Genomic DNA, 11,713 nt, shown 5'->3' with positions numbered 1-11,713 from the left:
AGAGAATATAAAAAAGTTGTTACAGTTCACGTAGCCAGAACATATCAGGGCCGGGGTTAAATCTGAGTCATGGCTCAATAATTACAAGGCTGCAGTGTTTAGATTTAGAGAATGACTTCGTAGGCAGCTTAGTTGCAGAGAAATAGAGCAACTTCTTATCTTTTCTCTCTATTTCAGAAGTTAAATATGTTGGAAAGATCAGTGGAGCTGGGTTTCTGCTCCTGGCTTATCACTTTCTATCAGCTTCACTTTAGGTAAGTGACTTCATTTCCCTGGGCCTCAGGGTACTCATTCATAAACTGGGAACATAACCTCCACCTCTCAGAGGCAAGTTTTAAATGGTATAAGATACAAACAGTCTTAGCATAGCATAGATGTTAATTTATTACCATTCCTACTTTTCTTTTCTTATATTACATTCTACTTCAAAAGGTCATCTATCATCTTGAAGATCTCCAGCATCAGGGGCCTCACTACTTTTCTGGGTCTATTATTTTGACCTATTACAGAGTGACTCTGATTATTAGAGAGTTATGTTTTTATAATAAGATGCTTGCCTGAGGTCAGTTCTATGAGTTGATGTAGACTCAGTCTAACACCTCTTCTGCATTGCTGGCCTTTTCATATCAAGAAGATAATGCTCCTGGCCTCATAAGTTGTTTCTTCTCTCAAAGAAACACACATAGTTACTTCAACCCTGCCTCAAGTGAGAAACCTGTGAATTATCTCCCAGTGCTTCTCATTGCCTTGACAGTGATGTTTGTCAGTTTCTCTTTTGAAAGTTATTTTCTTTTTATTTCTCAAGACATGCAAGTTCACTATTTTGAAAAGTGAAAATATACAGGTAGAATAAAATGAAGAAAACAATTATTTCTGATGCAATGTTTGCTCTTTCATGGTCCACCATAAGGAGCTTCACTCTTTTGCTCTCATGAGTTATTTGCAGTCTGCTTTGGCACATGCGATGGATACCATCTCAACAGAGTGGCTCTTCTGGCCTAGTATTAGGTGACAAAATGTACATCTTAAATTACCCATTAGAGATAATTGAGAAATAGATGAAAAAACTCAGTTTGGAGCCTTCAGATGCAGATACCTCATTCATGTACCTCATTTGATACTACTATTATCTCAAACTACAAATTCCTTGCTGTTTCATCACATTTGTACAAAGGAAGTTTGACCTGCCCTGAGGCCCCAAGGGATTAGATAGGGCACATATAATGTGGTTGAGAACAATATCCACTCCCCATATATTGGGTGATGGAAATGATAACCTGTTCTTTAAGATCAAGTAAGTACTAATGATGATATTCTCTCTAGAACTTCTTATTGGTACTCTGAGAATTGTCTTGTTGAAGTGTGAACTGAAATAATCCTTCTTTACTAGTCTGAATGCTCAAAGCCCAATCATCTTCAAGCTTCCAATTCTTAATAGTCTCATGATTTTGAATATCTAGAACATTTTGGAAATTTTGGAAATTTATAAAGAAAATCTTGTATAGACAGTAAGATCATACTATGGATAGTAGATCATACTTGATCAAGGAAGGTGTGTACCTCTAAATGAAGAAGCCCTTTTTAAGATTCCATCCCCAAAGCATAGTTTATTCATAGTTTAAATCTACAATGTCACACTACCATATGTAATAGGAAAATGTGTTGGCCTCCATTAGTGTCTTATCTACCATAACGCGTGCATTTACACACACACCAGGAACAAACAAAACCCTGAGGATGAATTGGTTCTGAGGTCTAGCTTTGCCTGTTTTCCTTAAGAACTGAATTATCTCCTGTTCTTTCCAACTTCAAATCATCCTTTTAGAAAACATTGACATTTCCCTTACTAACTACTGGTCTTGATTCTAAGTATCTATTAAGTGAATGATAAAGTTTCAAATTTGCAGCTGTTACATAGAACAATCCTATCCCTCCTTGGGCATGAAAAGCCCCATTATTCAAAGTCCTTTCTGTTCACAAAGAAAGGGGTGAGTACTAATGGGAGAGCCATAGAGGATCCTGGGTACTTAAGATTAGATTCCAAGTCCTAGGGCAGCATTTTCTGCCTGAACTTTTAGTTCACTCCACTTATAAAGGGATATGGAGGTGAAGAGGAATTTGGACCCCTGTCCTATAAGAGGATCACACACTTCTATAACACAAGCCCAAACTCTTAGATTGTAAGTCCTATGAAAACAGGAGCTTATGAACTGGACCCTGAACTTGACCCTTCTAACACTGAAATTTAGTGGGTGCTCAGTAGATGCTTCATTGTTAGCTAAAGGATTGATGAAGAATTAAAGGTGAATGACTTATTTACTTTGTATCCTCTCTATACTTCATTTTCTTCTTTTAATCATCCTCAGTCTTTGCCAAGTTTTTTTGGAAATTCAGGGTTGTCTCATATGCTTAGAGATTAGGTTTTTTAAAATATGAATAGTTAGGCCAGAGGTTAAAAGCAACATATGGGAAGTGACATATCTGTAGAGCCAACAAACGAGAGGGACAGAAATGTGAATGGAAGAAAGAAACCCCATAGAGAAAGGGACACCTAAGAGATCAAATCCAATGATCCAGGTCTATCTGTGGTGGTAATTTTAACCTCTGCTTTAAAACAGGATGTTTATTCCTTTATATGCAGGTGATTCCACAAAACTTTGTTTCTTTAAGTAAAATAAATAGAGGCAGAGTGTCAATTGTTAAAACTGGGTTCCCTGGAATGTGAGATGAATAAAATGGTGAAAAGCCAGAAAGTTTCAAGTGAAGAGAAGTAAATTATTTCAGAAAGAACCACACTTGGGACTCCTTCTCAACTTGCTGACCCTTCTGTATTAGCCTGACTCCAGAAACATTCTGATTCCTGAGTTTTAAAACCACAATTTACAAAGGGTTGGGTCTCCAGGATCTGATGGATAACAATTGGGAAAAATACTACAGAAAAGAATGATAATTTCCTTAAATCTAAGCGGACTATTTCATCCACAAAAGTTTTCTCTTTGCATGTGAATCTGTGTGTTAACTTTAGGGTGACCAGATTTTAACATCTGTAAGGCGGGACAACATGGGGCGGGGAGGGCAGGGGGGGGCGGAGCGGGGGCACAGGATTGGGGCGCAGGGCAGGGGACCGGGCAGGCAGGGCCTGACAACAATGCAAACTTTGATAAGCAGTTCTCGATAATCACTTCTCAGCAATTATTTGTCATTACAGTTTAACATTACAAAATTAACAAAAATAATATAAAACTCATATTCTGGCGAAATAGCCATATGATGGCCGAAAACCGTATATTCTCTTCTTGTTCTCCCTCCCGTTTGTGCATTCTTTCCAAAAATTGGGACTTTATTAAAATGTGGGGACGCAGGACAAATTGTTGAAAAGCGGGACTGTCCCACCAAAATCAGGAAGTCTGGTCACCTTAGTTAACTTGGCTCATGAAAACTGCATGTAACCCTTAAGGTTCCACCCAGACACAAGGACCAGTCCTGGACCTGGTCATGCAACCTGTAACTGGGATCCCAAGTCTTCAATTTTAGAGCTCAAAATGCTCTTCTTTCATCTTGATACAAACATTGCCTAAAAGGGGTGGTTTGCTGAAGGGCTAAGCAGACTCAGTGAAAATCTGTTAGCCAGTGATTCTCTCCTCTCCTGCCATCCAATCTTCCTGTTCTTCAATCCCTCACTCATTTACTCCCTCATCCTCAGTCCCTCACAATTCATTCACCCAGCATCATGCTGCCATGTTCTTCTTATGCTGATTGATTCCAGACTTGCCTCCAGGGAGAAAAACCATAGTCTCATGTAAAGACAGAGATGCAAGTGAATGCAAACAATATTTCCTTGATGGGAAGAAGATGAAAATGAGTATGAACAGTGTTTTCATGCCAAGTGGAAGACATCATGGTCATGATCCTGGTTATAGAGACTTTATACATTTTTCTAGAGAATAATACTCACATCACTCTGGATGGAAGAGTAGCTGGTGTACCATTTCTACCTGTGACCAGCTCCTGCCCAACAGTCAATGCATGCTACTTTTTTTAAGACAGGAAGGGATCAGACTAATCATGCCAAAGCTCTGCAGAGCTAGACAAAGACTCTCCCAGGGAGGTGAGACAGAGAAAAAGAAAGTGCACAGTCAAATAAGATGAATTGCCTTGTATAACCAGCATGAAAGGGAAAGAACTCTTGAAAGATTTTTGGGGTCTTTCTTTTTTGAAAAGTAAAGCAGCCTTTAAAATAAGTATGACTTTCTTCAAGGTCTAAAAGATTCCATGATCTCACTTTGAGCTCTGAGTTTTGAGCTTTGAGTGACAACACTCCCAGATTAGTCAGGATTCTACCAAGAAACAGACCCAATTATGTGTGTGTGTGTGTGTGTGTGTGTGCGTGCACCCTTGTGCATTATAAAAAATTGGCTCACATGATTTTGGAAAGTGACAAGTCTCAAGGGCTGTAGTCAACATTCTGAAAACCCAGGAGGGATGATTATGTAAGCTTTAGTCTAAAAGCCAGCAGACAGACTCAAGACCTAAGAAGAGCTGATATTTCAGTTCAAGTGTGACTGCAAGAAAAAAAAAAAAAAAAAACACCTGAGGCCTCAGATCAAACAAAATTCTCTCCTCCCCTGGGGTCAATCACTTGGTTGTACTTCTGAATACCAACAGACGAGATGAGTCCCACTAACACTAGAGAGAACCATCTGCCTTACTTTGTCCACCTGTATAAATGTTAATGTCTTCTAAGAAAACACTTGGAATAATATAGTAGAACCTCCACAGTTGACCTCCTCCCTATTTTGATCACCTCCTTAAGTGGACCTAATTTTCATAGACAGAACATGCACCATGTGTACGTATCAGTACAGTAGGCCTAATTCCTTATGTTGATCACCTCTGCATGTTGACCAGTTTGTCACAGTCCATTGAGTGGTTAACTCATAGAAACTCTGCTGTATTTGACCCAAAACCTGGGTACATATGGCCCAGTCAAGTTGACACATAAAAGTAACCATCACAACCCCTTCAACCCCTACCACATTGCTTATTTTAATAGATGTCCTTAAATTCAAGGGAGAAATATAGCATAGAGAAAGAGGAAAGGGAAAAAGAGGGGCATGATTCCCCCAGAAACATTCCAATATAATTTCTTTATCCTGATCTCCAAAAGGGAAAAATATGTAATAGCTTGATTTATGACAGTTTATAAATCCATTATTTAAATTATGAAACAAGTCACTGTAATGTTCCTCAGTTTAGTGTAATTTTTTTTTTAAATGAGAGATATAGAAACTGAAGTGTTGAGTGTCATTGCTTGGAGAGAACTTTTACTGTCACATCATATTAATTCCTCCCACTGAACCCACCCTGAAAACTTTAGCTTTTCTCCCTACTGAGGGGGGTCTTTGTAAATGCAAACATCTGGTCTTCAGAGATTGAGGGCACATGGTGAAGTGTCAGGAAACCCCCAGAGGCACCTGGGCCATTCACAGATTGATTGGTGGTACAGTGAGTAGATTGAGACAATAGGGGATCTGATTAAGTATTACAAGATATAAGTTGTTACAGTGATGGGTGAGAGCGAGGGGATTGGGAGAATAGAGATTTTATTGCAGTTTAACCAAGAGCTAATTCCTACAGTCTCATCCAAGATTGGCACACCTCAGAGCTTGATGTCCTATGTTGGTAGGCTTTAACTAGTTGACAGTACATCATAGTTTCTGGTACCTCAAATGACTTTTTTATTTACTTCACTACTCTAGCTTCTCAAATGGCCATGAGAATGATGCTGGCAAAATGTTCTTAAAATGATTCAAAAAAATTCAGTCAGGGATAAAAGTGGCCACCTTACACATTTCATATTCAGAAGATTTTTCTGGTTGGCAGATGAAAATATTTCTGACTTGAAAAAAGAAAGAGAGAGCAAGTCAGTGCTCCTAATCTTAGGTGGGGTTAGCAGGCACCAGTGTTTTAGCTTCAAATTGAGAATCACACAGAGGGGTAATTGTCAGTCACTCAAGTTTTGGTCACTTGACAACATGGACCAGGTTGCCAACTTGGATGTGAGTGTGTGGAGGGGTGGGTTTAAAAAGAGATATATACAAACGGTGGGATAGGGGAAGAAGGGAGCGGGGAGAGGGGAGGAGTGAGGGGATGGGATCATGGTGTATGGCACATGTCTTGACTGTGGGACACATTTATAAGAGAGATTTATCTAACAAATGCAATCAGTGTTAGCTAATTCTTTGTACCCTCAATGAATCCCAAACAATAAAAATAAATAAATAAATAAATAAATAAATGAAAAGAGATAAATAAAATGCTCAGGAAGCTGAACACAGTGGTGCACACCTGTAGTTCCACCTAGTATGAAGGCTGAGAGGGAGAATCATTTGAGGCCAGGAGTTCAAAGCTGCAGTGGGCTACGATTGTGCCACTGCATTTCAGCCTGGGTTACAGAGCCCAATCTCATTAACAAAAAAATACTCAAGCATAGGTTTGTGAGTATTTGAACCTATATTCTCAAGCTGCCTTTCAGTAGCATTATATGCAGCTGGTATGGGTCACTCCTGATGTTATTCAGGATCCCACAGGCATGTTATAGGGATGAAAGATCTTTCTAAGAGAAATAATTCTTTTCTTGGTGTGAGTTACTTGCTTAGAAAAGAGTTATAGATTTAGTGCATTTAGAACAGGTTTGCATCTATCCTTCTCTTTGAGATGGACTTTCTTCTGAGGAAATATCACCCTGAGGTTTATCTAGCAATGGAGAAAGCCCAGAAGGCATGTAGAAAAACACCTTGTTAAACTAAAGAAATAACTGTTTACCTAGGACACAAAAAGCACAAATTATAAAGCATTTTGATAACATAATTAATTTTTTGATTTAAGAAGTATGCCCTTATACAATGACAATTTTAAAACCAAAAGAATATTTGCAACACATATAACATCATCTCCAATAAAAAAGACACAATAAATATGTAATTCGTTTATATATGCATGTATTTAAAAGTAACTAAAAGAACAGAATTGGAATGTTTCTAACACAAAGAAATAGTAAATGGTTGAGGCTATTGATACCCCCATTACTCTGATTTATTTCAAAAATTGTGTGTCTATATTAAAGCATCATAAATACGACATAAATATGCACAGGTAATATGTAACCATAACAATTAAAATTGAAAAACACAAAATTCTATAACGCACTAAGAAGTTAAATGAACAAGGATGAAGCTGTAGCAGCAAAAATGTAAACAGAAAAATCATAGAAGAAATTTTAATAACCACTATAGATAAGAGAAAAAGATCTGAGTTATTAGTAATCATGAAAATTCAAATTAAAACTACAAACTTCACATTTATTTTACTGGAAAAAAATTCAAAAAGTCTGACAATAGCATATGTTGGCAAGGATCTGGAGCTATTGGGACATTTAGACTTTGTTGGTAAATGCATAAATTAATATAAGCTCTCTGAAAAACAATTTAACAGTAACCATAAAATTGAAGTTGCACAACTTCCCTGAGCTGGCAATTCTACTTCTTTGTATATATTCTTGAAGCATTATTAAACATGTATATCAACAAACATGAGAAAAATACTCATAACAACATTAGTCCTAACAGCAAGATCTGAAACCAACCCAAATATCCATCACCTGGAGAATGAATGGATCATGATATATTCAAATATCAACAAATGGAATACAAATAATAGCAAAATGTAACAACCAGACTTATGTATTATAAAATGTAATTGGGAAAAATTTGCAAAATATGTATGACTATATATGGATGAAAAACATGTAAAACAATACTGCATGTTTCTTTGAGATTCATCCAAGTTTTAGTTAAAATGTGACTGTAGGAATGTATGAAGTGTAGGAATAAAAATCATTAAATTCAAGATGGTGTTTTCTTGAGAAAGAAAGGAAGAATAATGGATAGAGTTTCAAAGGCATGTTTAGTTTCATTGTCAATATTTATTCTTGGTGGTGCCTGTGGCTCAGTGAGTAGGGCGCCAGCCCCATATACCAAGGTTGGCAGGTTCGAAATTGGCCCCAGCCAAACTGCAATAAAAAAATAGCCAGGCATTGTAGCGTGTGCCTGGAGTCCCAGCTACTTGGGAGGCCAAGGCAAAGAATCCCCTAAGCCCAAGAGCTGGAGATTGCTGTGAGCTGTGACATTACAGCACTCTACTGAGGGTGACAAAGTAAGACTCTGTCTCTAAAAAAAAAAAAAAAAAGTATATATATGTATATGTATACATATATATTATTAATGTTCTTAATGCATAATCAAAGTGTATTTTAATATCCATTTTTGTGTCTTAAATACAGTGAATGAATTCTATTTCTTTTTAATTGACATAAAATTGTATTGTTTATTGTGTACAACATGATGTTTTGAAATATGTATATATTATGTAATGGCAAAATTAAGCTAGTTAACTTATGCATTGCCTCAGTAGAAGTCAGTGGTAGAGCATTTGACTATAAAGAAAATAAGCTTTTAAAAAAAAGGAAATTCCTTAAAAAAATCATGGTAGCTGGCAATGTACAGTAACACTCTTATTCCCTTTATTCAGAGCAAAAGATTATTCATACAAACATTCTCCACATTTCCTCCAAAGCTATGTTCTTTCCTCAAAGACATAAGGAAAAACAAACAAAACCCGATTTTACATCAGGAAGACATTACACAATGACTAAGTCACCTGAATAACATATAAAGCTGATATTCATTTTTGTCCTGTTTTGTGTGTGTATATATGTGTGTTTGATCACCTTCCATTTCATCTTTCCTTTCACTTTGTTTTCCATTTTCTCTTTGATTTCACTGGGGTTCCTTATAATCCATATTTGGAGTTCTTCATCTGTCATTTCAATGTTTTCATTTTGGTTGATATCCATTACCAGAGCACTGGTGTTCCCTTTTGGGGGTGTTTTTTGCTCTGATTTTTCATATTTCTGAAGTTCTTGTGCTTTTTTTTTCTTTTTTTTCTGTGGGTAGCATAATTTTTATTTAGCTTTTGTCTGATAACAATGATAAGATATATCTCAGAATAACTTATATTTTGAGTGTGAAATCTTTAGAAGGAACCAGAAATTATGTATAGTTAATATCTAATATAGCTAATAAAATTCAATTAACAAAATTAGAAGCTTAGAACTGTCATTAAATAAGAAAGTTTTTTAATCATTAGAGATTATCTCAGATTTATCCTTTTGATGGTACCTTGGATCTGTTAACTTCCTGTTAACCCTGCTTCTGCCATTCCCTGGGATCTATAATTTCATGAACATACCTGTTATAAAATAAAATCTGGTAACTGCTAAACTATGATTCATCAAGTAGCCTTGCCAAATTTAACAAACATTATTGTGATACGCTGCAAGTACTAGTGAGGATACAAGCTATCATTTGAAGAAATAAAATAGCATCTTAAAGTTGAATGATTACATGGTACCTTTCTTTTATATACATCTCATGCTTTTCCAGCTCGATGGAAAGACAAGTTCTTTGCATCTTCAGTGATTCAGTTGGTGCTTTATAACTAGCTAAAGCCCAGCTTAAAGTAAAACAAACTTTGGAGCCAGACCAGATTTCAAAAATAGTCATTGCTTCTTATCTGGAGCAGCTGTTGCTTCTTATTTTTGGATTTTCTTTTGTTTAGATGGGATGTCTCCCACCCCCCTCACACACTTGTAAGGCTGTGTTTGCAGCATATATTGGATAAGAACCTTTGTCTTTGCTTATTGGTGCTTTCATGAGGGTCTAGGTTCTGAATAAATGCCTTGGTTATAGCTATCCTTAGTGTAGTGTTTTTTTCAGTTGTTAGTTGTTTCTAGGCTGTAGCAGTGGTGAGCTATGTATGTGGTCAGATTCCCCAACTAGTTGATGAGGGAGGATGGAGGTCTCTGAAATCTTTTCTCTTCCCCAGACTAAATTATATTGGCATTCCCAGTTTAATCTCAGAGAAAATAGGTAGTATTTGTGGGTCAGACTCAGCTGTACCCTGTGTGATTGAGTCAGTAAATGGTGTAAAGGGCTGTGCAAATTGATCTCCCTGTCAATGGGTGGCACTTACCAGAAGGAAGAAGCTGCAGGTTGTTTTACAGACCTGTGACTGAGTCTAGCTCCTCAGGAGCAGCACTGGTATATCCCAGGTGGTGGAAGGGGGCCTGGAACTTCCAGGTGTGTCCTTATTGTCCACCACAGCAGAGGTGGGGGTGAGGAGGGAGGTTGGTCAGGGCTGGGTTGAGTGAGCCTTCCCTTAGGCACCACAAAAGCTGTGAAGGTATCTGTCTCATCAGGTGTCAAAAGTCACCTTCCAGGATTCTGGAGAAAGCCCTTAGGGAGAGGCTGAGTTGGTCCCATCTAACTAGAAAGTCTGCTTATGAAGGCAGAGGCCATCTGAGATTCACAATTTGGCTGTTGGTAGCAGGTTTTGTTCTCTCTTCCCTTCCCTACTCCCTCTAGCATCTGCCAATAGGCCTGAGCTCAAACTATCTTAGCCACCAGCAATGTTGCTGTAGGCTGGGAGCTTCCCTGTCCAAGATTCCCTGTTGGGCTTTTATATGGGAGTAGGAGTGCTTCATGAGGATGCTGTGGTTGACCCATGCCACACCCTCTTTTCAACTCTTCTCATATGTGTTCCCTTGCCTCCCAATATTTGTTCACAAGTTTCCCTTCTGTGCCCCTGAGCAACATGACAGAATATTAAGGGTACAGGATCTAGTTTGTAGGCCTGTCTCCAGGTTCCTGAAGATCAGTCCCTGACTATTCCAGTGAGAAGAAGTGTGCTTATAGGGTGCTCAAATAGGTTTGATGTCCCTCTGCTTTGGAGTTGGGTCTCCTCTAATAGAGCAACCCAGCAAGAAGCACTCAGAATGGCCAGTGAGCAGAGAGCTCACAGTCTGAGCACCTTTAGTCTGCTGTAGGACTTGAGGAGAAACTGTTTGAGCCCCACTCTCTGTGGAAGTCCCCACAGAAGGAAAGTAGAAGCTCCTGAGAGCCCCATCTCAAGTATCTCTCTCAGCAGCTCTAGGCAAGAGAAGAGCATAGAAAGAATAGAATATGAATGGAGGAAAGCTAGCTAGCACTCTGGTCACCTCTGTCCATCTCTCTGGAAGGAAGCCCACTCAGAATGTTCCCACTCTGGAGTCATGCAGATCCCCTGGGACTCACTGGTCCTTGTGGCTCCCACATTCTGAGCTGGAGTTGGAAAATGTTTATGAGGGTGTGTGCAAGACAAAAACTGGGCAGGTGAAGCCACATGGGGAGGACAAAGGCACACAGAGGGTAGAGAAACAATATGGTGCCTGCTGACTCAGCTCAGCTCTATAGTGACTGGAAGTGAGTGCCCCAAGGAGGTTGGCAGGCTGGTACTTTTTCCTCAAGAAGCTCCCAGGTCACTGATGGCAGTAGCGTTTGGGTTCATGAGGGTAGAAAGGCTCTTTAGCAGCTCAGTAGCTTGCTAACTTCCAGAGATGGGAGGGGGGAGAAACAAACCACTCCTCCTACCCTTTTTGCTTGACTCCAAGTCTCTTAGAGGCCAATATCTGCTGATTTCTTGCTCCCTCTTGGTTCTGCTCCACAACTTCTTCCTGTCTGATCTCTGATAGGTTTTGGCATCTTTTCATCAGAATTGCACCTGATCTATGTTTGTTTGTTTGTTTTTTGATCTAAAACTTTTTTTTTTCTTTTCA

Source organism: Otolemur garnettii, unplaced genomic scaffold, assembly GCF_000181295.1.
Source record: "Otolemur garnettii isolate 467f Iridium unplaced genomic scaffold, OtoGar3 scaffold00008, whole genome shotgun sequence".
Taxonomy (NCBI): domain Eukaryota; kingdom Metazoa; phylum Chordata; class Mammalia; order Primates; family Galagidae; genus Otolemur; species Otolemur garnettii.
This window is presented reverse-complemented; position numbering follows the sequence as displayed.